The sequence below is a fragment of the Bos indicus genome, chromosome 19 (assembly GCF_029378745.1).
Source record: "Bos indicus isolate NIAB-ARS_2022 breed Sahiwal x Tharparkar chromosome 19, NIAB-ARS_B.indTharparkar_mat_pri_1.0, whole genome shotgun sequence".
Classification (NCBI taxonomy): Eukaryota; Metazoa; Chordata; class Mammalia; order Artiodactyla; family Bovidae; genus Bos; species Bos indicus.
In genome coordinates this window covers 50,661,320-50,686,654 of record NC_091778.1, presented here as the reverse complement: position 1 = coordinate 50,686,654, position 25,335 = coordinate 50,661,320, and the positions used below count along the sequence as shown (strand labels likewise).

General features: G+C 40.6%; 1 protein-coding gene and 1 pseudogene across 1 annotated transcript in view; one reads left to right on the top strand and one right to left on the bottom strand.

The window, feature by feature from the left end:
- PITPNC1 (phosphatidylinositol transfer protein cytoplasmic 1) overlaps positions 1 to 25,335 on the top strand; it is a 218,060-nt gene that overhangs the window by 36,286 nt on the left and 156,439 nt on the right. The gene's annotated exons all lie outside the window — the stretch shown is intronic.
- LOC109573795 (coiled-coil-helix-coiled-coil-helix domain-containing protein 2 pseudogene) lies at positions 11,933 to 12,679 on the bottom strand (annotated as a pseudogene).

Below are 25,335 nucleotides of genomic sequence, written 5' to 3'. Positions count from 1 at the left end.
CCCCATAGACGGCAGCCCACCAGGCTCTGCCGTCCCTGGGATTCTCCAGGCAAGAACACTGGAGTGGGTTGCCATTTCCTTCTCCAATGCGTAAAAGTGAAAAGTGAAATTTAAGTCACTGAGTCGTGTCCAACTCTCAGTGACCCCATGGACTGCAGCCCACCAGGCTCCTCCATCCGTTGGATTTTCCAGGCAAGAGTACTGGAGTGGGGTGCCATTGCCTTCTCCGATACTTGGTCTAACCTCCAGTATATCAGTGGCACTCCAAGTTGGCTATACATTGGAGTCACCTGGTTGCTACTGCCATCCAAACCCCACATCCAGAGATTCTGATTTAATTCGTTTGAAGCCTGATCTGGGCATGGGGATTTGGGAAAGCCCCCAGGTGAGTCTACTGGGCAGCCAGGATTCTAAAGCATCAGGTGAATGACTGAATATAAGTGAATATTTTCTCCACCCTTTTCTTTCTGTCTTCTTCTTAGTTATTTCTTTAGAACACATCTGCAGATTTGTAAATCTCAACCCAAATTTGAGTCTTTTAATAGACTTTTTTTTTCCCCCCATTAATGAGGCCTTATGATGTAATTTTGAAACCAGCAGTGAAGAGACCTGGGTCGTATATTGTGTTTGACTTTATCTAAACAGGGCTGATGAATTACTTAACTTGTCAGGATCACAGGTTTCTTGTGTTTTGGCTTTAAAATTAGAATATGGCTTGGCAAACCAGTTAGAAGAATGAAATTAAAGATTTTGTTAAAAAAAAAAAGTTCTCTCTAGCTCTAACATGCCATGACTCTAAATGAATAGGTGGAATTGGTGGGGAGTGAGACAGGCTTGGACTGTAGTTCCATAAGTGTGAATTACATCATATTCTAGCCATAATGAGCAAGAGGATAAAGAACTTCCCCACACAGTGCTGCTGTGAGTTCTGTCCCAGGAGCAGCCTCAGGGCAGTTCTGATCAGTTACTAAAAGGATACAAAATAAAGATCTCAAAAGCTCTGTAGTTAATCAGAAAGCAGGAATGTCTTGCTAGGTAGACTGTGAGAGAGTCTTGGGGCTTTTTAAATGATGGAGAGAACGTAGCAGGACTCAGAAGCCCCCGTCTCCATGAAAATTGTCACCTCTTTGCCACCATCTATCTTGTGCTACATGCTATTTAAATCAGTATTTCTTCTTGGAAATTCTTTCAAAGTTTATACTTACTTCTCTCTTCTAATCCTATTTGAGAAATGTGAATGGCTTGGTTTTTTATGTTTGTTTTTTTCCTCTCTCCAGATTAACACAGCTAATGTTGAATTATAGTGCCAGGAGCTATTAGTGTAGAAAAGCAGAGAATGTAGTCCTCCCCTGGACACCTCTGGCATGGAATTTTACTTCCATGGTGACTTCTTAGGCCCATGGGAAAGTGAGAGGAGGCGGCCTCCTGGGGGGCAGCCGACTCAGCCTCTGGAACAGGGAGCTGGAGCCAGCCCCATGGTGTGTGGCCGTCAGGATGACGCAGAGAGGCGTGTGAATGCAGCCAGCTGCTGCAGCTGGTGCACTTGACTCTGGGCAGTGCGTTCCCAGGAACCCGTAGGACACTGAGGACTAAGAGTGATGTAACCCAGATCTGCCAGATGTGGGAGCCAGTGTGAGTCACGCTGGACGGTTCATTAAGAACGTTTTCTGGGTCATCTGGGCAGGGAACACTGGCTGCTTCCCCTGCCATCTGGGGTTGGAGGCACCCAAGTCCACACACCAGGAATCCCCAAGTTTATGAACATGTCTAAAATGACAGCCTGGTTCCCTGAGATGACACAGTGCAGAACCCAGACCTTCTGATGGCCCCTGGCTTATAATTTGTTAAAAGATTTCACCACTTTGGGTAGTGGAGGATGGGGGGGAAGTCAATTAATAAAAAACATACATGGAAGTTGCTGTGAGGTTTCTGTACATTCTGCTGAGAACCAGAAGTGGGATGGGAGGTTGTAAAAAGCCAAAAGTTCTGCAGGCATTGTGGCCAATGAAATGCCAGGGATTGTGGTCTTTTTCCTTAGATGTGTGCAAGATGCCTCATGGTGAATAACAAATGTATTTCTTAGAAGTTGTAAGCTGTCTTTAAAAGCTGTCTTCATGTGGGTATATAACATACAATCAGAAAAGTGCATGTATACATCACTGGGTAAAATTTCACACCCAAGTAACTGAAGTGGTTGAATGATGGCTCCCAGGAAGAGATGTCCTCCTGAACCTGTGAATGTGATCTTATTTGGAAAAGGGTCTTTGAGATTAAATTAAGGCTCTTGAGATCATCCTGGGTGGCCCCTAAATCCAATTACCAGTGTTCTTACGAGAGACAGAAGAGGAGAAGAGGCCACGGGAGAGAACACCACGTGATAATATAGAGATTTGAAAGATACAGCCACAAGGAACAGTTGGAGTCACCAGAAGCTAGAAAAGGCAAGGAACAGATGGTCCCAAAGAGCCTTCAGAGGGACCCTGACCCTGTAGACATCTTGATTTCTGACTTCTGGCTTCCAGAACTGAGAGAATAAATCTGTGTTGGGTTAAACCACCAAGTTTGTAGCAATTTGATATGGAAATTAAAACGATAACCAACACCCAGCTTAAGAAATAGGATCCTTATGCCTCATTCCTGTCTTCTCATCACCCCAGGATAACCACTGTCCTGACTTCCAACACTGTAGACAGAATTTACGCCCTGAGAACCTAACTAAATGGAATCATGAGTACGTGATCTTCTGTAGCGGGCTTCTTCCACTCAGCACTGTCTCTGTGAGACGTGCCCTGTTGTTGTATGTTTGATCGTTCCCATTACTGTGTAGTCTTTCATGGTGTGAAGATGCCACAATTTATTTATTCTTCTTCTGGGGACCTGGGGTAGCTTCCTGTTTGGAGTTACTACAAGTAGTGCCTTTAGGGAACATCTTGTGTATTTTGTTGGTGATATTCTCAGGAGTTGAAATGTTGTATATTCAGCTTTAGTAGATATTGCCAGTTTTACAGTTCATTTTAAAATATCCAATCATATTTGGAATCCTTTTGTTAAAAAGAGAACCCAGTGGGGAATTCAATAGCTGTTCTTTAATGTGGATGTTTTGTAAGATCCAAGGGTTGGACATAGGATTTTCTAGGAACAAGGACCCTCTTCCTTAGGTGGGAGCTCTGCATTCTCAATGAGGAATACTCCATGAGTTAGAAGACCCCATCACAAGGAGGCAAGTATTAGAGCCCCAGTTTTTGAGAATCAGAGAAGGTGCAAAACTACCAACTGTGAATTCTAAATACTCTTCACCCGTCACTGGAAAGATGAATGGCGCAACGTCAGTGCCTTCCCCTTGAGTCCCAGCAGCGAATGTGCAGTCTCATAAGAGCTCTAGTTTTAAGTCACCTTTACAGCTTTCAAGTGTAGTTCTGTGCTCTATAACTTAGAGAGTGATCAAATGATATGCAGAATTTCTAAATATCCTGCTTTGATAAATCTGTAGAGTGAGTACTGGTGTAGTGGAATAAGCTAGATTAAAATGCAGGTCCACACCCATCTAAAGTGGAGGCAGCTTCTCATTTGCCTGATGCTTCTAGACTCTGTGGAGCTAGGAGAGGGTGAGCGTGACCTTAAAGTACTGAAATGGGGCTTGAAAAGGGGAGGAAAATGTGGTAGCAGCAGCCGAGCCATCACTGTAAAAAATGTCTTTGTTTTCTGACTCCAAAAGCAATGTATCTTCCTTGTAAGAATGAGAAAAATACAGGTCTCCCAGAAAGTACCCACAGACTTGATACCCAGAGTTAACCACTGTTGAATATATTTGCATATACACTGCGTGTATAAACCTTCCATTCTATGCAAACATCTATTTCTGAAGTTAACAAATATTTATTGAATTCCTGCCATGTGCCATCCCTAGGGATAGAGCATAAACAGACGAAAGCCCCTGTCTGCATGGAGCTGACATTCCAGGGAGATTATATATACAATACTAAATACTAAAATGAGATCATATGGCACACATTTATCATCAGCTGCTTTCTCCCACTAAACTATACTTTTAACCTCTTTCCGTGGTATCAGGTATTCTGTATAACTTCTGTAGATTTATCACTGAATAAAACCCGAACTAAACGTCTGCCGGTGAGAAGTCTGCTGTTATCAGTAGTCAGTCAGCCTGCCCTGTCTCTAGGCTCAGTTTGCTTTGTGTGTGTGTATGCTCAGTCGTGTCCAACTCTTTTGCAACCCCGTGGACTGTAGCCTGCCAGACTTCTCCATCCATGTAATTTTCCATGCAAGAAATACTGGAGTGGCTTGCCATTTCCTTCTCTAAGGCATCTTCCCGACTCAGGGATTGAACCTGCATCTCTTGCATCTCCTGTATCTCTTGCATCTCCTGCATTGGCAGGCAGATTTTTTACCACGTGTAGCACCTGGGAAACCCCCAATTTGCTTTGGAACAAATCAAATCATAGAAAATGAAAATTTGAAACATAAAAGAGCCTTTGTCAGAGCAAGAGTTACCACTGGATGAAATTTACCTGCTGCTGCTGCTGCTGCTAAGTCACTTCATTCGTGTCTGACTCTGTGCAACCTCATAGACGGCAGCCCACCAGGCTCCCCCGTCCCTGGGATTCTCCAGACAAGAATACTGGAGTGGGTTGCCATTTCCTTCTCCAATGCATGAAAGTGAAAAGTGAAAGTGAAGTCACTCAGTCGTGTCTGACCCTCAGCGACCCCATGGACTGCAGCCTACCAGGCTCCTCTGTCCATGGGATTTTCCAGGCAGGAGTACTGGAGTGGGGTGCCATTGCCTTCTCTGAAATTTACCTGAGCACCTTTTATTATGGAATTTGTACTTTGGCATTGTCTAGAAATGTCTAGCCATTGGTATTCTTTACTGTCTGAGCCACCAGGGAAGTCCAAGAATACTGGAGTGGGTAGCCTATCCCTTCTCCAGCAGATGTTCCTGACTCAGGAATTGAACTGGGTCTTCTGAATTGCGGGCGGATTCTTTACCAGCTGAGCTACCAGGGAAGCCCCCATTGGTAGCCACGTGAGACACTTTATTTTTTTTGATGGAAGACCAGACTCTTGCTTATTTATTTGTTTTTCTAATTTGATTGAGCTATAATTGACATACAACACTGTGTAAATTTAAGGTGAATAGTATAATGATTTGACTTCCATATATTGTGAATTTTTTCTGTTTCTTAAGGAGTGGCCTTTACTTCCTTCAGTCTCTTGAATTTCCTGCAGTGAATATTTCTAGTGTATCCCTCAGTTTATTAACCATGTTACACTCACTAAAGTCATTCTAAGTCTTGCTGGCTTTGTCATCTCTTGACTAGCATTTATCATTATTCCCAGGGAAAATTAATTTCCAGGATAAAAGAGTTCCACGGTTGGGAATTGGTGGTCCAGTGGTTAAGACTCTGCACTTTCACTGTGAAGGCATAAGTTCAATCCATGGTCAGGGAACTAAGGTCCCACAAGTTTTGCAGTGTGACCCAAAAATAAAAAGTTCCATAGTTAAATAAATGTGAGATGTGCTAGGTTAAATAACTATGTCCTATGATAAAGAACTTTTCAGAGCCTATGCTATGCCTGTGGGCTTTGGGATCTCTCTGGAAAGGCAATCTTTTATTCATTTAACTACTGTTTATTGAGGGTCCAGGGCTTCCCTGGTGGCTCAGAAGGTAAAGAATCTGCCTGCAATGCAGGAGACCCAGGTTCAATTTCCTGGGTCAGGAAAATCCCCTGGAGAAGGGAATGACTACCCACTTGAGTTTTCTTGCCTGGAGAATTCCATGAACAGAGAAGCCTGGCGGGCTAAATTTGCAAAGAGTTGAACACGACTGAGCGACTAACACACATTTACATACACGTGCTGGTTGATCCTGGGATTATACTAGTGAACAGGACAGACAAGGTCTCTCTTTTCACATCTAAGTGGTTGAAACAACTGCAAACAAGTAAATCCATACATGAAATAAATGAGTAAGTAATTTCTGATAGTGATAAAAGCTGAAAAGATAGTAAAACGATGATGTGATAGAGTGGGGTTTGAGTGTTTTGACTTTGGGAAATGTTGCTTTTGATATAAAACAGCTCAGTTCAGTTCAGTCACTCAGTCGTGTCCGACTCTTTGTGACCCCATGAATTGCAGCATGCCAGGCCTCCCTGTCCATCACCAACTCCCAGAGTTCACCCAGACTCACATCCATCGAGTCAGTGATGCCATCCAGCCATCTCATCCTCTGGCGTCCCCTTCTCCTCCTGCCCCCAATCCCTCCCAGCATCAGAGTCTTTTCCAATGAGTCAACTCTTCGCATGAGGTGGCCAAAGTACTGGAGTTTCAGCTTTAGCATCATTCCTTCCAAAGAAATCCCAGGTCTGATCTCCTTCAGAATGGACCGGTTGGATCTCCTTGCAGTCCAAGGGACTCTCAAGAGTCTCTCAAGAGTCTTCTCCAACACCACAGTTCAAAAGCATCAATCCTTCGGCACTCAGCCTTCTTCACAGTCCAACTCTCACATCCATACATGACCACAGGAAAAACCATAGCCTTGACTAGACGAACCTTTGTTGGCAAAGTAATGTCTCTGCTTTTCAATATGCTATCTAGGTTGGTCATAACTTTCCTTCCAAGGAGTAAGCGTCTTTTAATTTCATGGCTGTGGTCACCATCTGCAGTGATTTTGGAGCCCCCAAAAATAAAGTCTGACACTGTTTCCCCATCTATTTCCCATGAAGTGATGGGACCGGATGCCATGATCTTCGTTTTCTGAGTATTGAGCTTTAAGCCAACTTTTTCACTCTCCACTTTCACTTTCATCAAGAGGCTTTTGAGTTCCTCTTCACTTTCTGCCATAAGGGTGGTGTCATCTGCATATCTGAGGTTATTGATATTTCTCCCGGCAATCTTGATTCCAGCTGTGTTTCTTCCAGTCCAGCGTTTCTCATGATGTACTCTGCATATAAATTAAATAAGCAGGGTGACAGTATACAGCCTGGACGTACTCGTTTTCCTATTTGGAACCAGTCTGTTGTTCCATGTCCAGTTCTAACTGTTGCTTCCTGACCTGCATACAGATTTCTCAAGAGGCAGGTCAGGTGGTCTGGTATTCCCATCTCTTTCAGAATTTCCCACAGTTTATTGTGATCCACACAGTCAAAGGCTTTGGCATAGTCAATAAAGCAGAAATAGATGTTTTTCTGGAACTCTCTTGCTTTTTCGATGATCCAGCGGATGTTGGCAATTTGCTCTTTGTGCATTTTAACTCTTTCTTGCTGTTGTTGTTTAGTTGCAAAGTTGTGTCTGACTCTTTGGCGAACCCATGGACTATAGCCCACCAGGCTCCTCTGTTCATGGGATTTCCCAGGCAAGAATACTGGAGTGGGTTGCCATTTCCTTCTCCAGGGAATCTTCCTGACCCAGGGATCTCCTACATTGGCATTTGGATCTTTTACTGCTGAGCCACCTGGGAAGCCCTTCTTGATGGTTCACCATTAATTTTATTACTACAAAGTGTATTACAAATATCTTCATCTTGGACTGCCACTATTTTAACATTACAAGTTGACCTTTGGAAATGCAGGCATGTATGACTCAATACTGATGCTTCTAGTGACCAATAACAAGGCATTTGCCTGGAGTTAGACTCAGAGTTGGTGGGCATTGCCTGATGGGTTAATACTGTCCTATAGCAGATGTGATTGGTACCTGGCCCATATTCTTTCATCTTTACCACTTCAATGCTCATTGGCCTGACTTCTGAATTACAGAACTTGCATTTCTTGGCCTGAGGATTTTTCTGGCCTTGCCCCTGAAGCAATACTTGCTTCCCAGGAGCAGCCCAGACAATGACGGACAGGGACTGGTATATAAATACCCCAGCTCCCTCACCTCTGGAGTGGGTGAGTCTAAGGTGTGCATCTACGTAGTTTTTGCAGGTTCTGCTAGTGAGGTTCAACTCAGTTGCCCAGGGTAGTAATTGGCTTGAAACACACCATTTATCTTATATCTTCCCTTCCATATATCACTTTTCCATTCTTTTCACCTCCCAAATAAATTGCTTGCACTTGAGTTCTTATTTTATCATCGACTACTGGGGAGAACACATGTTAAGCTCTAGCCCATGTCAGAATCAAGGCTATGACCTTGACTTTTACTCATAGTGATTAGTCAGATAGATGACTGGTCCCGTCATTTAGCTGCTCAAGACAAATGAAAAAGGAGAAGACAATCTAATGACATATATCTATAGAATTCTTCCAACATGAGGGAACTCAAGTCTAGAATGATGTGACCTGTTTTTAGTGACTGTCTTGACCAATGACTTGGGGGACTGTACATTGCATACACTGATATGTAATTAAATGTGAGTTAGAAGTTTGTAACTATATATTGATCAACATAAACTCTGTCTTAAGAAAGCAAGAATGATATCTTAGATAACAGCAGGCAACAGCTGCCTGCTTTCCATTTAGACATTTGACTGAACTGGCAAATCACATTTCTAATTTAAAAAAAATTAATGGCTAAATGCATCTGGATTTTAGCTCAGATTGTTTTAGATAATCTGAAAAGCTAGACATTTCTCTGGCTTGATATCCTGTTATGCCAAAATAATGAGATAAAACAGGAAAAGGTTGGTACTACTACTAATGCAGCAGATCCTAATAATTAGTCACATTTCCTTCTTAAAAAGCAAACTTCTATCAAAAATCAAATAGTGAAAGTTTATTTTTTTTTTACTTATTAGGCCTCAAGAAATGCTTACAAAAGATAGAATGATATGTGGAGCTGGGCTGCAAACCTGAACTTGTAAAGACAACCTCGATGGGGGATAAAGCTTTCTCAGCCTAGAGGCTGACATTTTGGTATTGTCACCCAAATGGAATTCCAGAACATTACATCCACTTTGACAACAGAATTACATTAAACAAAAAACCAAAACAAAAAAATCCAAGCCTATCTTATAGTTTTATTTCTAGTGTTTTTGAAAAGCTATCAGTTATTGTTTGTTGCTGCTGCTGCTGCTGCTAAGTCGCTTCAGTCGTGTCCAACTCTGTGCGACCCCAGAGACAGCAGCCCACCAGGCTTCCCCTCCCTGGGATTCTCCAGGCAAGAACACTGGAGTGGGTTGCCATTTCCTTCTTCAATGCATGAAAGTGAAAAGTGAAAGTGAAGTCGCTCAGTCGTGTCCGACTCTAGCGACCCCATGGACTGCAGCCTACCAGGCTCCTCTGTCCATGGGATTTTCCAGGCAAAAGTACTGGAGTGGGGTGCCATTGCCTTCTCCATATTGTTTGTTGCTATTCTTCAAATATTTCTAGTACTCTCTTTCTGGACATACAAGAGAACCGTGTTCCTGGTCTTTTGTGGCTGAGTAAGGCGATGTGACTCGTTCTGGACAATGAGCTGTAACAAGAGCGACATAGTGTCACATTCTATGTTTCCTTACTGGTGTGGGCGCTTGAAGAATTCTGTTTCCCTTTTGTATGGTCACCAGCAAAGTTCAAGGAGGTGACTGCCCTGTCCTGGTGATGAGGAGGATCAGAGCAGCTTTGTTGACCTTCTTGAGCAAGAAGGAAACGTCGGCTGTTTTGAGCCATGGAGATACTAGGATTCTTTGTTACCACAGGATTACAGACAACCCTGACTGTTGGTCAGTCAAGTTACAAACCAACCCTGACTGATGCAGCTATAGGCGTAACATACAGCAACCTTCAGGGAGAACCCTTCTAGCTAATTCTATTATGTTGTCAAAGTGACATTGATGTAGAGTTTTTGTTGGTATTTTAAAAAACTGGACACATATAATCAGCATTTAGAAATGAATGTCTAAAAAAAAAAAAAAAGACATGAATGTCTTTGGATATGGGATAGTTTTTTCTGTATCAGCCATTTTTTTTAAATTGAAGTTTACATTTATATACATGTTATTCTCTGTTATGATTTATTACAGAATATTGAATATAGTTTCCTGTGCTATACAGTAGGACCTTGTGATTTATCTATTTTTATGTAGTCATTTGTGTCTGCTCATCCCAAACTCCTAATTTGTCCCTCCCCCACCCCCTTACCTCTTTAGTGACCATAAGTTTGTTTTCTGTGTCCATGAGTCTGTTTCTGTTTCATCAGTAAGTTCATTTGCGTCACATTTTAGATTCCACGTGCAACTGATACACGTGGTGTTTGTCTTCCTCTGTCTGACTTGCTTCACTTAGTATGATAATCTCTAGGCCCGTCAACGTTGCTGCAAATGACATTATTTCACTCTTTTTTACAGTTGAGTGGTATTCTGTTGATTACATATTCCACATCTTCTCCATCCATTCATCTGTTGATGGGTTCCATGTCTGGGCTTTTGTAAACAGTGCTGCTATGAATGTTGGGGTGCATGTGTCTTTTCAAGTTAGGGTTTTTGTCTTTTCTAGATACACGCCTAGGAGTGGGATTGCTGAATCATGTGGCAACTCTACTTGTAGTTTTTTGAGGAACTTCTATACTGTTGTCCATAGGGGCTACACCAATTTACAGACCCACCAACACCATAGGAGGGTTCCCTTTTCTCCACATCATCTCCAGCATTCATTATTTGTAGGCTTTTTAACTGATGGTCATTTTAACCGGTATGAGATGGTACTTCATTGTATTTTTTATTTGCATTTCTCTAATAATTAATGATTGAGCATCTTTTCATCTGCCTGTTGGTGTATTGACCATCTTTCATTTAATTATTATGCTTCAGATTTGGAAATTCTGAAATACAAATGAATTGTTGGTGTTGTGGGGGAGTTGAATTCTGAGAAGAAAACATTGTAGGAATTATAGAGAGTGTTTTTGGAGTCCTGCCAAGCATAGAGAAAAAAATACCAAAGAGCACAACCTAAATTGGGGGAGAAAAAAAAGAACAAATTTTCAAAATACCACCCCTCTAACAAATACTTTTCTGAGGGAGACCTTTCCCCTTCCCCGTTATTTTTCTTCTCTATTTCCTCCTACTATTGAACTACAGATTTTTGCATGTGGTAATTTCCCCATGAAAATTATACAAAAAAATATTTTCAGTCCTCTAACTACATAATCAAATATGTCGGTTTTTAACTAGTTCCATGAGGCATCTAAGTCCCATTCCTTGCTTGCTTTGAGTTGAGTCATATAAAGGTTATTGCTTGTTTTTGCAAAAACCAAGATAGATTGGGTCCATTCTTGACTAGTCTTACCCCAATATTGAGCCTTAATCTCCCCCAGTTTACTGTGGAATTTCTGAGTCAGCCTTTGAATTCCAGTTCACTAAGATACTTGGATGGACAAGGCAATGGCACCCCACTCCAGTACCCTTGCCTGGAAAATCCCATGGACGGAGGAGCCTGGTGAGCTGCAGTCCATGGGGTCGCTAAGAGTCGGACATGACTGAGCGACTTCACTTTCACTTTTCACTTTCATGCATTGGAGAAGGAAATGGCAACCCACTCCAGTGTTCTTGCCTGGAGAATCCCAGGTACAGGGCAGCCTGGTGGGCTGCCGTCTATGGGGTCGCACAGAGTCAGACACGACTGAAGCGACCAAGCAGCAGCAGCAGCAAGATACTTGGAAAATGCTCACTGTTCCCCTCTGGTTGAGCCCTCCTGAAAGTGTTAGGTGCAATTCATTCTAGGAAAAAAAACATTTTCACTTCTGTTAGACTTCTTGAGTGATTTTAACCCAGACTCATACATGGTGATTGGAAGAATTTGTGTTTCATAGGAGATTAGCAGAATTATTTCTGTTTAGAACAAAGAAGAGAAGGTTGAGGGTGATAATGTCAAAAGTGGATGAGTGGGTAATTTTTTTTTTTTAAATTTGAAAGTGAAACACAAATAGCCCATGTATATTTATTTATTTTTTTTAGAAAGAAAATCATTTTATTCTAATCATTTCACAAACAATAACATCAGAAAAGCATACTTAAGAGGCCACAACCGCCTCTTCTGCCCAATCCCAAACTCAATACCATCTCAGTGAACTTCTATATAGTGACAATGCTCTCTTCCACTGCGATCATGAAGCACAAAAGCTATTAATGATTAAGGAGAGGTTTAACGGGTGGTCTCACACTTCACATCTTCACTACTAATTATACTTTAAATGCTAAATCAACATGGTCCGAGAGGTGATTTTTCATGTCTTCAACTGGAACTTCTTGATTAAGCTAATCCGTTGGCCAATCTGCACTGTTTCAGCACCTCGCTGAAACCCTCGCAAAGTTTAAGGTCACCCTGGCTCTGGGCACACTCCAAAAACTGTTTGACCTCATAGAAGCAGGGGCCATTCTGCTGCAGTTGTGCCGGCTGGGTTCCCTGAGGCTCCTGGTAAGTGATGTCAGGCCTTGAGGGTTCAGCACTGCTTCCTCCACCGAAGCCCCCAGTGATGGCGTGACCCAGAGTGTGGCCGACAGCAGAACCCACAGCCACACCAGCAGCAGACCTGGGCCATCAGATCTGACTGCCGGGGAGCAGCAGCAGGGGAGCCGACGGCAGATGGTGGAGCCATTGCTGGTGACTGAGCTGCGGGCGCTGACCTGGGCGCTGCTCTCATCTGAGGCGCGCGGCTGGCAGGAGGGGCCACGTGGGAAGTGCGGCTTCGGCTTCCACGAGGCATCTTGACTGCACTGCCAAACAGCGTCGACAGGCGGGAGACTCTGAGACCCTGGCGGATTCTGCGAAGAGCAAGAGCGGAAGTTGGGAGCTCCCATGTATATTTAAAGTCTTCTTTCAACCTTACCAATTCTGTCCCTCTCTGCAGAGTTTATTGACATCAAAAACGTGCTGTTTATCCTTTCAGACTTTATTCTGTGCATTTACAAACTTGGGAGTAAAGACTTACCTAGGTTTGTTTTTTTTTTTTTTTAATGTGAATGTCCACACAAGACACATTGTGATAAACTCATTTTTTAAAAAACTTTATTTATAATGGAAGTCTTTTTGCAGGTACACTTTTATCTGCCACTTTATTTTTTGCAGCAGTTCATCAGGTAGATGACAAAATGTAACTCTTCCCTTAATGATGAACATTTTAGAAGTTTCCGTTTTTTGCTTATTGCAAATAAGATAAATCTCTATTTCCATAAATTCATTTGTGTGTTTCTTTATGTCTTTGGTGCAGTTGTGAACATTTTCCCAGGATGGATTCCTAAAGTGGAATTGCTGTTCCATAATACGCATATCTTCAGTCTGGGAAGACACTGCCTTCGTGCCTTCCCAGAAGACTTTACACCTCATAGTCCTACCAGCAGTGTTCCATGAGCTGTTTTTTCCCAGTTGTTTCTGTTTCCTTCTCTTTCATTCGCCCTATGTACTGGCTATCCATAGATTTGTCAGATGAAGCATAGGATGCCCAGTTAAATTTGAATTACAGAGAAAAAATAATTTTTTTTAGTAAAAATATGCCCCAAGTGTTGCATGAGAGATACTGATTCTAAACAAATTTGTGTTGTTTGTCTGAAACTCAGATTTAATTGGATGTCCTGTAGTTTTCTTCATTGAACCTGACAACTCCAGCTTAGCTAATACCAGAGACAAGACCCCACTTGCTCCTCAAGGAACTTACCTTCTGGTGATTGAGAAAGACTATTGGGAAACTCTGTTTTCCTTATGGCGGCCAGAAGGATCCTTTTGACAAGATCCTAATCTCTAAGATCTGCCCCCCTGCTGAGCACGAGGCCCATTTCCCCACCACTAACAGCCATGCCTGCTTCAGCCCTATATGTCCTCCCCTCTGTCAGCTTTTTTTTTAATTGTGGTAAAAAAGCACACAACCTGAATTTACCCTCTTAAAAAGGGTTTTTGTTTTTTTTTTTAAGTATATAGTATACTATTACTACGGAGAAGGCAATGGCAACCCACTCCAGTACTCTTGCCTGGAGAATCCCAGGGACAGAGGAGCCTAGTGGGCTGCTGTCTATGGGGTCGCACAGAGTCGGACATGACTGAAGCGACTTAGCAGCAGCAGCAGCAGCAGCATACTATTACTAACTTTATGCACGTTGTTGTACAACAATTCTAGAACTTTTTTATCTTGCATGGTTAAAACTCTGTACTCATTCTTGGGTGGGCTTTCCTGGTGGTTAGTTCAGTGGTAAAGAATCTACCTGCCAATGTTGGAGATATAGGTTTGATCCCTGGGTGGGGAAGATCCCTTAGAGAAGATCCATAGGAAATCCCGTGGACAGCGGAACCTGGCAGGCTACAGTGTGTGGGTCACAAAAGAGTTGGACATGACTGTGCTACTAAACGATAACTAATTTTCTGGTAACCCTGGTGTCCACCATTCTACTTCCTGCTTCTATGAGTTTGATTACTTCACATACCTTATTTAAGTGGAATTATGCAGTATTTATCTAGTTTGTGATTGGTTTATTTCACTTAACATAATGTCCTCAGATTCATCCATATTATAGCATATGGCAAAATTGCTTTTTTAAGGCTGAATAGAACTCCATTGTATGTTCACACATTTTCTTCATCCATGGATTGCTGGATGGATGCTTCCATGTCTTGACTGTTGTGAATAATGCTTCAGTGAACATGGTGTAAGATATTTCTTTGAAGGAAGTCCCTAGCAGTCCAGTGGTTAAGGCTCTGCACTTCTACCGCAGGGGGCCCAGGTCTGACCCCAGATTGGGGAACGAATATCCCACAAGCCACACAGCATAGCCGAAATAATTTTTTTTTTCTTTGAGATTGTATTTTCAGTTCTCTTAGATATATACCTAGAAGTGAGATTGCTTCTGAATATGGTCGTTTTAATTTTTTGAGGAACCTCTCTTCTATACTGTTTCCCATAGCAGCTGTACCATTTTACATTCCCACCGCAAGGATTCCAGTTTCTTCACATTCTTGTGAATACTCGTCACTTTCTGTGTTTTTGATAGTAACCATCCTAAGGGTTTGAGATGATGTCTCATTGTGATTTTGATTTTCATTTTCCTGATGGTTAGTAATGTTGAGTACCTTTTCTCTCATTTTTACCTGCTGACATTCTGGATAAATATGGCATATCCATACAGTGGAATATTATTTGGCCATGAAAACATATGAAGTACTGATACATGCTCTAAGATGGGAGAAACTTGAAAATATCATGCTGAGTGTAAGAAAACAGACCCAAAAGGCCACATGTTAAAAAAAAAAAGGTCACACACTGTGTGATTCCATTTAAATGAAATGTCTAGAACAGGCACATCCAAAGAGACAGAGACTGATTACTGGTTTCCATAGGCTAGGGAGAGTAAGAATTAAGTGCTCATGGGTGTGGGACTTCTTTTGGGAGTGATGAGAACGTTCTGAAATTAGACAGGGGTCATGGTTATACAACATTGTGTATGTGTATTCAAAACTAGTGAAATTAGTATTTTAAAAGAGTTAGTTTTGGGAATTCCCTGGTGGTCCAGTGGTTAGGATACCGCACTTTCACTGTCGCGGTTCCTGGGTTCAGTCCCTGGTCAGGGAACTAAGATCCCTCAGCTGGAGGCGGGAGGGAGCAGAGTTATTTTATCATCTGTGAATTCTGTCTCAATTAAAGTAGCTTTAGGTTGCTTCTAAAACTTGAACACCAGTAAGTAACATTTATATGATTATTTCTGTGTAAACATTTTCACTGCAGATCCAGGCACAAGGGCTATATTATTTTCTCTATGTCATTAAAACCACAATGCACTGACCACCTAAAAAAATCAGTATTCATGTATCAGGGTCCAAATGAATTCTCTTTTCTGTACTATCCACTACAGCTTTTTTGTTTTCCTGGAGTTTCTACTTATCTTTCTTTTTCATGTGGGCAAAAACTAATGTATTTCCATCACATTATGTGATTAAAGGACATCCTCTTACTTCCCAGAGTCCTCATCGTTTTGTCCCAAGTCACTAGTCAGTGTCCTTATCATTTCATTGCCTTGGCTCATCATTTTATTGAATTTCTTGTCCTCTTTTTGTTCCATTCCCTTATTTTGTAGCTTCTTGAACGGGTATGTTGCAGGAAGGGGGACTGCTTCCAGGGCCCAAAACTGGACTCTTGTCTAACACTCAGAAATGAATTGTCTGAGACACACATGTGCTGACAAAGCAAGAGATTTTATTGGGAAAGGACACCAGGGTGGAGAGCAGTAGGGTGAGGGAACCGAGAAGAATAGCTCTGCCACGTGGCTCGAAGTCTCGGTTTTATGGTGATGGGATTAGTTTCCGGGGTGTCTTTAGCCAATCATTCTGACTCAGAGTCCTTCCTGGTGGTGCACGCCTTGTTCAGCCAAGATGGATGCCAGAGAGAAGGATTCTGGGAGGTGGTCGGACATGTGGAGCCTCCTTTTGACCTTTCCTGAACTCTTCCGGTTGGTGGTGGCTTATTAGTTCCGTGTTCCTTACCAGGACCTCCTGTTGTAGAACAACTCTTGCAAATAATTACTATGGTGCCTGGCCAGGGTGGGCAGTTTCAGTCAGTGTGCTTCCCCTAACAGGTATATCCTCTTGGAAGTTCCTCGTAAGAAAATGTGTAAGAGAGAGAAACTTTTTGAATCCTAGCATGTCTAAAAATATCCTAATTTTGGTCTTCTGCTTTGCCTGTGCCTCAGTTCTCTCATCTGTGCAGTAGGGGTGATCATAATTGCACCTGTCTCAGAGTTATTAAGGAGGATTAAATGAATTAGTGTGCAGAAAGCTGTTAGACAGTCTTTGGCACATTAAGAAATTTGTTCAGTAAACATTAGCCCTTAATGTTGTAATTGAAGCCCTTAGATGAACCATAGCGTTCAGCACTCTGAAAACACTGTATGGACTAACAGTAAAGTAATAAGATGAAAGTTTGTGTGATTAAGTAAATAATCCTATTACCATAGCTGCATCATAGGCTTATGAATTATTAATATTTATTCCTTAGTGTTTTTCTTTTTTTTTTTATGAACTCATAATCAGTGTTGTAGGATTTATTTTGTGCTTTTTTTTTTTTTTAAGAGTCGCTAGGCTGTTCTCAGCTCTCTGGAATTTAGTAAAGTACAATCTTTTCCAGGAACCGGCTTTAAATTGTAATGCAAATTTGGTTTAAATCTATGAAAGTAGCTTGAGAGAGTAACAATGCAAACTACTTAAGGAGTTTGAAAAATTTAGGACATTGAATATTTAAGGAGTAGATTGGCTCAGGTACAAAAGCACTAAAACATAAAACCATCAGGCTGGTCAATCTTTAGGGGCCATTGAAGAGGATTCTGGGGGCAGTTTGGCTGTTGACCAGTAAGTGATGTCTGCCACTGGAGAGCTGGTGCATTTGTCAATCCTGGTCCCACCTTAACCTTTTCTCAAGAAGGAAGGGACAGTAGGTTGTAAGGAGGCTGTGACTGGGAGAATGGATCTAGTCTTAGGCACTCAGGGAGAAGTTTGGTGAGCTCAGTCAGATAATGTTAACTATTCAAAGGGAAGGAGATTGAGAGAACCACGCATTCAGAAGCCCCTAGGAGGAGGGGAGTAAGCCAGTATATCAAACACAAAACTATAAAGGAGAGGAGGGTACAGGCTCCAGTTAGAGGAGGTACCCAGTCCATCAGGGTGGGCATCTGTCATGGGCCATGCTGAAGCCTGGGGATTGATTCCAAGAGCAGTTGAAGGGTTTAGTCTTGGGAAGCAACCCTGGGATGACCCTGAGGGATGGGACGGGGAGGGAGGTGGGTGAGGGGTTCAGGATAGGAAGCACATGTACACCCATGGCTGATTCATGTCAATGTATGGCAAAAACCACTACAATATTGTGAGGTAATTAGCCTCCAATTAAAATAAATAAATAAAAATTTTTAAAAAAAGAAACAGATTTATAGTGAGGAGAAAGAAATGGAGAGGGACAGGAGTGGTAAAAAAAAGAAACAGATTTATAGTGAGGGGAAAGAAATGGAGAGGGACAGGAGTGGATTCAAGCACTCCTTTCTGGAAGCTATTATGGGGTCCAGAAATGGTTGTATCTTTGACCAGGGCGACAGCTGTGGGATGAAGAGAATCAGTGGAGGTGAGAGTTATTGAGAAATAAATCTCTGGGATTTGCTGGGGAGTAGGGAGGTATAAAAGATGACACCTTGGATTTCCCATTTGTAGAACTGGACAGAAGGTGGCAGGAACTGGGAGAAATTATCATACATTGAACCACTTCCTCTCACTCAGGAGTGTACGAAAGCTTAGCAAAGGGAATGGACTCTGATTTGAAAGGAAAAGGGTTTCTGGTAACTTTTTTACAACCCTGGTATTTTCTTCAATCTAGGAGTCTGTGGAGCATCTGTCCCCAGAGGAATAGGACCACTTGACCACTCTATTCAACATAAGTTGTTTTTATTTTACTTTGTATCTGCCTGGAAGTTTACAGAAATGAAAACATGACAACACAGTATAAACAAAACACAAAAAAGTCACTTGTCTCTTCCTGTTTTCTGAGGTTGGTGCCAAACAGGTCTTTTCTAAAGCAACTAAAAAGGCACAGAGGTAATAATTGTTTTGCTGTTCCAGGAACTGGCAGCTACATGCGCAAAACTATTGAAGAACACAATTTTAAGCCTCTGCTAAAAAGTTATAAGGAAATAGTTAAAAATCTTTCTAGAACTCATTCTCCACCCTGGGGCAAAAGGACCTGGAAAACATATTCTAGCAAAGCAGTGTTTAATGATATTAGTAATTTAAGTCATCTATTTTCTGGGTCAATCTAGCTAAAAGAGTGTCAATTTTGTTGATCTTTTCAAAGCACCGACTTTTGGATTCATTGATTTTTCTCTGCTGCTTTTCTCTATTTTAACTATATCTTATACTTTTTGATATGTTTTGTCTTAATTTTTATTTCTAATTTCCCTTGTGATTTCTTCTTTGACCCATTGGTTGCTTAAGAGTGAGTTGTTTTATTCATACCTATTTGTGAATTTCTCAAATTTCTAATTTCATTCCATTGTTGTCAGATAACATGCTTTGAATGAATTCAGTCCTTTTAAATGTATTGAAGCTTGTTTTGTGGTCTACCATTTGGTCTTTTCTGGAGACTGTTCCTTCTGCACTGAAAAGAATGTATTCTGCTGTGTTGAATGGAATGTTCTGTGGTTATGTTAGGTCTGGTAGATTTTTGGTGTTCAAGTCTTTTGTTTCCTTGCTGAACTTCTGCCTAACGATTCTGTCCATTATTGAGATGGAGTTTCGAAGTCTCCAAATATTAATCTATTTCTCCAATTAATTTTTGCTTTATGTATTTCAGAGCTCTTTTAGGTGCATACATATTTATAATTGTATGTTCCTGAGAAGTTGGCCCTTTTCTCATTATAAATTGTCCCTCTTTGTGTGGAGAAAAGGGCCTCTTACACTGTTGGTGGGAATGTAAATTGGTGCAATCATTATGGGTAACTGTATGGAAAAAAAAAACTGTATAGTTTTTTCCTTTAAAAAAACTATAACTAGAACTGCCATATGATCCAGCAGTCCCACTCCTGGGCATATAAGTGGAAAAAACTTTAATTCGAAAAGATACATGCACTCCAGTATTCATAGCAGCACTATTTACAATAAGCAAAACGTGCAAGTAACCAAAATGTCCATTGACAGATGAATGGATAAAGATATGGTACTTATATATGATGGAATGTTACTCAGCCATAAAAAAGATTGAAATAATGCCATTGGCAGCAACATGGATGGACACAGAGATGATCATATAAGTGAAGTAATTCTGACAAAGACAAATACCAGATGATATAATTTATATGTGAAATCTAAAAAATGATACAAATGAACTTACAGCAAAGCAGAAATAGAGTCACAGATGTAGAAGACAAGCATGGTTATCAGGGGGAAATGTGGGGAAGGATAAATTGGGAGATTGGGATTGACATATGCATACTACTATATAAAATTGACGTATAAAAGAATAACCTACTGTATAGCACAGGGAACTCTACTCAATACTCTGTAATGACCTATATGGGAAAAAATCTTAAAAAAAAGAATGGATATATAAATATGTATAACTGATTCACTTTGTTGTACAACAGAAACTAATACAATATTGTAGATAAACCATTCTTCAATAAAAACGTTTTTGAAGGAAAGTTATGACCAACCTAGATAGCATATTCAAAAGCAGAGACATTACTTTGCCAACAGAGGTTGGTCTAGTCAAGGCTATGGTTTTTCCTATGGTCATGTATGGATGTGAGAGTTGGACTGTGAAGAAGGCTGAGTGCCGGAGAATTGATGCTTTTGAACTGTGGTGTTGGAGAAGACTCTTGAGAGTCCCTTGGACTGCAAGGAGATCCAACCAGTCCATTCTGAAGGAGATCAGCCCTGGGATTTCTTTGGAAGGAATGATGCTAAAGCTGAAACGCCAGTACTTTGGCCACCTCATGCGAAGAGTTGACTCATTGGAAAAGACTCTGATGCTGGGAGGGATTGGGGGCAGGAGGAGAAGGGGACGCCAGAAGATGAGATGGCTGGATGGCATCACTGACTTGATGGACATGAGTCTGGGTGAACTCTGGGAGTTGGTGATGGACAGGGAGGCCTGGCGTGCTGTGATTCATGGGGTCGCAAAGAGTCGGACATGACTGAGCGACTGATCTGATCTGATAGTAACCTACTTATTTACTGTTTCTGGCTCTCTTCATTGGTGTCTTGGATATGAGTTACCATCTGGTACCATTTCCTTACTCTCATATAGCTTTGTTCATACTCATCTCCTCTGTGCACTTATTGTCAAATATACTACATTTCTGTTATAGACCCAACATAGTACACTTCTAGATATACTGTTTTATACTACTGCTTTTCTCTGAAAAAAATTTATTGAGGTGTAGTTGATTTACAATGTTGTATTAGTTTCAGGTATACAGCAAAGCAAAGTATACACACACACACACACACACACACACACACACACACACACACACACGGCTTCCCTGGTGGCTCAGTGGTAAAGAATCGGCCTGCAACGCAGGAGATGCAGGAGATGTGGGTTTGACCCCTGGGTTGGGAGGATCCCCTGGAAGAAGGAATGGCAACCCACTCCAGGATTCTTGCCAGGAAAATCCTAAGGACAGAGGAGCCTAGTAGGCTACAGTCCAGAGGGTTGCAGTGGGTTCGATACTTCTGAACTCACACACATCTATCTTTTATCTGTCTGTCTGTCTATCTGTATGTATATCTCTATGCATGAGTGCTTGCTCAGTTATGTGCATCTCTTTGAGACCCCAAGGACTGTAGCCCACCAGTTTCTTCTGTCCATGGAATTTTCCAGACAAGAGTACTAGAGTGGGTTGCCATTTCCTTTTTCAGGGGATCTTCTCCGCCCAGGGATCAACCCTGTGTCTCTTGTGTCTCCTGCATTGGCAGGCAGATTCTATACCGCTCTGCCACCTGAGAAGATATCTGTAACTATACCTATATCTATATCTGTATCTATATCCTGCACTAAATCAGTTAAGAAAGGAAAAATATGTGTTTGTACTGTTTTTTAAATTACATTATTACCTTTACTGACACTTTTTTTTATGTGGATTTGAATTGCTGCCTGGGGTTGCTTCTGATATTTGAAGTGTCATTTACATTAACTCCCATCTATTTGTTTTTTTAAAACAAACAAGCAACCGAAAAACCCCAAAACAACACACAACAAAAGAGGAAATTCTCTTCAGCCATTTATTTTTTTCCCATCAATTCTGTAATGCAGGTGCTGTCCTGTCACACTGTTAACCTTAAAACATAGCAGTCAGTGGACTGTCTGTGGTTTCCCACTTTTCTGAACACTTGACTTCCCTTAAATAGGTAGCAGTGGTTAGGAGTTGTCAACCTGTGCACACCATACAGGTTCAGGCACAAGACCGGAGGATGGAATTGTGCTGAAACAATAAAACCAGGCTAGTAATAACCATCAACAGGCTAGTGCTTAAAAGTCAAAGAAAAGGAGATAATTTTAAGTGCCTTGATTATTTTGGCAAGATGTTTTGTTTTGTTCCTACCCTCCAGTGACTAAATTATGTTCTGTTGTGCTTTTGTTTAATTTTGTTCTGATTATAAAAGTGATACATTCTCATTGAGAATATTTAGGAAACTCAGAAAGCAAGAAATTCCACAACCCAGAGATGCTACTCTTTAAATTTTTTTTCACTCAATATTTTGGAGCGTCTTTTCTTCCTCCTCCCTCCCTTCCTCCCTTCCTTCCCCTCTCTCACTAATGTGTATATGTTTGTATGTACACACAGTGAATACATACAGTATTTAAATGGCATCTGAATTTGGATTTAGGTTGCTTTAAGCAACCTAAGAGTTAGATAATAGTCATGTTCCCATCGGTTTATCTTGCCTCTGATAACAACTTTTCCTGTATCACCTAATATTTAATATGTAGTGTTCTCATTGTTATTTTCTATTTTTTAATTGTTCTTGGCTGTAGTTTTCATTTCTACCATAACCGAAAGTTTATCAAAAAGGATTTTGTTAAGTTTCCAAGAATTACGGTTTTGATTTAGACTTCTGCTGTTTTAAGTGAGTTTTTTAGAGGATGAGGGAAGGTGTGACAGTGAGTCCAATGTAGTTCCATTTGGAATTTATTTAGGTTTTATTGTGGTTTACTATATGGTTAGTTTTTTATAAATGTTCCATGAGCACATAAAAAGAAAATATAGCCTCTGTTATAATGAATCGAAGTCAGTTCATTTTGTTCGTTGTTTGCCAAATCTTTGATCATCCTTTTACTGTGACCATTTCTGTCTAGAAACCATTTTTCTTTTAGTCCTGTCTCTTATAAGCAAAGTGTCACTGGATTGTGTTTTTTCAACCCGGTATGAAAGTTATTTCCTTTAAATATGGAAGTATAGTATCTTCTTAAAATTAATAGTATGATCTTAGTTCATCTTATTTTATTTTTACTTATCCTTTAACATTGGCTATTTGCTCTATGCACTATATTTTCTCTGGTGACTTGAAAATTCACATCCTGTTTTAATTCTGCCTTTAAATTTTGCAAAAGCATTCTCAACCTTTGCTTTTTTTGATTACCAAAGTCAGTGTAATCAGTACGTGGAGCAGTACGTTTTTTCTTCCTCCCCTTCTTCATTTATGTTTCTTCAAGCCACTATCACCTACTATAATATGTAGCACTCAGAAAATTATTAGTACTTTTGGCATTGTCTGCTACAATTTTTATTTTCAGGCAGTATTTTGTACTTCCATTATTTAGACATAACTATTTTGCTGGTTTCCATGTATACCATTAGATCTTTTCTACCTTGATTTATCCTGTTTTGAGCTCTTAATTTTGGTGCTTCTTAGGCTTCTAGAGGAGATCTTCAAATAGTAGTTGAAGAAAAGGATATGGTTGAACCTCTGCATATGTACCTTTTCACACAAATGTCAGCTGGGCCATGTGTAAACTTGTGGAGTAACGTTTCTTCCCAAATTTATTTGCTGTTGTTTCTTTGTATTCTGGCCAGCAACGCGACTTCCTTGCCTAATTAGCACTGGGGCGTCCCTCAAGGCTTGTTTGGCCCTTTGCCTTGTCCAGTCGTTGGCCCTCTGTTGTTACCCCATCCTTGAAGCCCCTTTCCTGCCCTCATGGGCACTGGGCTGATCTCAGTCCCATTCAGTTCCTTTCCATTTCCTCTCCTTCCTTCCTTAAATCATCGTGCTTGGGAGATACAACTAAGTGACAGGTGGATTAATTAGTGATACTGAAAGTTCACTTGATTGTGAGCAGGTAAATAAATGCAATTTAACTAGCTTTTACCAACTGAAAAAAGTCAGTATATTTTAATGTGATGAGATATACTGAAGAAAGGATAAATGAAAAAAAATGAAGTAGGATTTTCACAAATTTCTAGATGAGGCGATACTGAAGATCTATAGACGTTTTCTGAACATGCATTCTCTCTGTAGATTTACTATATTGTTGGTTTTGTTCACATCACTGCCTTACTTATGGGTTTCAGTCTTTGGAAGAAGATGTGGTGGCCATCGTGGGCTGGGGAAAGCAGTGCTTTCTTCAGTTCTAATTTGCTTTTCAGACTAAAGTTTATAAATTCTGTGAGTCCATGTTATCAAAGAAGCTTAAAACAACTTTTTTCCACTTCAATAATTTATTTTCAGGAATTCCCTGGTTTCCCAGTGGTTAGGACTACAAGCTTTCACATTGCGGCCAATAAATAAATAATTTATTTGCTATTTGAATGCTGGAGTAAATTCAGAGGAATTGGCTATTGCTATTGATAATAAAATTCAATTCAACAAATATCTTCTGAATACTTACTATGTGTAATGCACTGGAGTAAACAAATTTTAAATTCTTTTTTGGTAGTTGGGAATTCATTAAATTATGTCCGTACAGGGGGCTACCTTATGCAGCCATTAATAATTTTTGGAGAATGCATGCTGTGCTCAGTTGTGTTTTTGTGAGCCTTTGGACTGTAGCCTGCCTGGGATTTTCCAGGCAAGAATACTGGAGTGGGTTGCCATTTCCTTCTCCAAAAATATTTTGAAGAATATTTAAAGATATAGGAAATGCTGACAATAATATATTAAGTTAGAAAACACTTTACAAAGTGATATATTCAATTTAATTTAGCTTAAAAAGATTTCAAAAGACTAAAAAGAATATGTCCCTAAATGTTACTATTGTTTACTTCTAGATGAGTTAAAAAAAAAAAACCTTTTACATATTCTAATTTTTTTATAGGAAAAACAAATCAACTTAATAACTAGATGATAATATGATTTCGTTGTTTTTTTAAGGATATAGCCCAGCTCTGTAGGATTCAAGGGGATGGGCCCAATCATCCCCATTTCAAAGATCTATTTTCACCTCCCAGAAAAGGTGGAATGGAAGCGGGGCCTTGAACGGAGGGCAAAATATCAATAGCAGATACACAGAAAGAACGACACGTGGGCTTCCCGGGTGGCACATTGGTTAAAGAATCTGCCTGCCAATGCAGGAAATGCATTTCTGTGATGAATATTTTACCACAATTAAGAACTAAAAAAAGTAAATAAAACCTATTCAACTTGGTTTGAACCAATTTTTCCCAGACTTGTTTGATTATGGAGCTCTCTGATCAAAAGAAAAAATATTTTAAAGTAGAACATATATTCACATCCTTTAGTTGTAAGAAGAACATACTTTGGGGAACATTCACACTTACCTGGGGGCAGGGAAGAGGAATTAAGTTCCTCATTTCCTCACACCCTGTTGTAACTCAGTACATTTCTTTAAAAACATTATTAGAATGGTGGTTGGGCTTTTATTTAGGAAAATTATGGATCAGTTAGTCTTTCCCAGCCTGACCTAGTGACGTTATTTCTGTGGGA